Raw genomic sequence first — 252 nt, 5'->3', positions numbered from 1 at the left:
GGAGATAGGGAAGGAGGTAGGGACGTAAGGAAGGAGAAAAGGAAGGAAGGAAGGAGATAGGGAAGGTGAGAGGGACATAAGGAAGGAGAAAAGGAAGGAGGGAGAGATTAAGGAAGAAAAGGCAGGAGGGGCAGAAGGAGAGTAGGAAGGAAGGTAGGGAGGGAGAGAAGGAAGGAGGAGGGTAGGAAGGAAAGAGGGAGGAAGGGACCAAAGGAAGGACAGATGGAAGGAAGGAAAGAAAAAAGGAAGGAA

Source organism: Anomaloglossus baeobatrachus, chromosome 11, assembly GCF_048569485.1.
Source record: "Anomaloglossus baeobatrachus isolate aAnoBae1 chromosome 11, aAnoBae1.hap1, whole genome shotgun sequence".
Classification (NCBI taxonomy): domain Eukaryota; kingdom Metazoa; phylum Chordata; class Amphibia; order Anura; family Aromobatidae; genus Anomaloglossus; species Anomaloglossus baeobatrachus.
The sequence above is the reverse complement of the archived record's forward strand: the minus strand, read 5'-3'. Positions refer to the sequence as shown.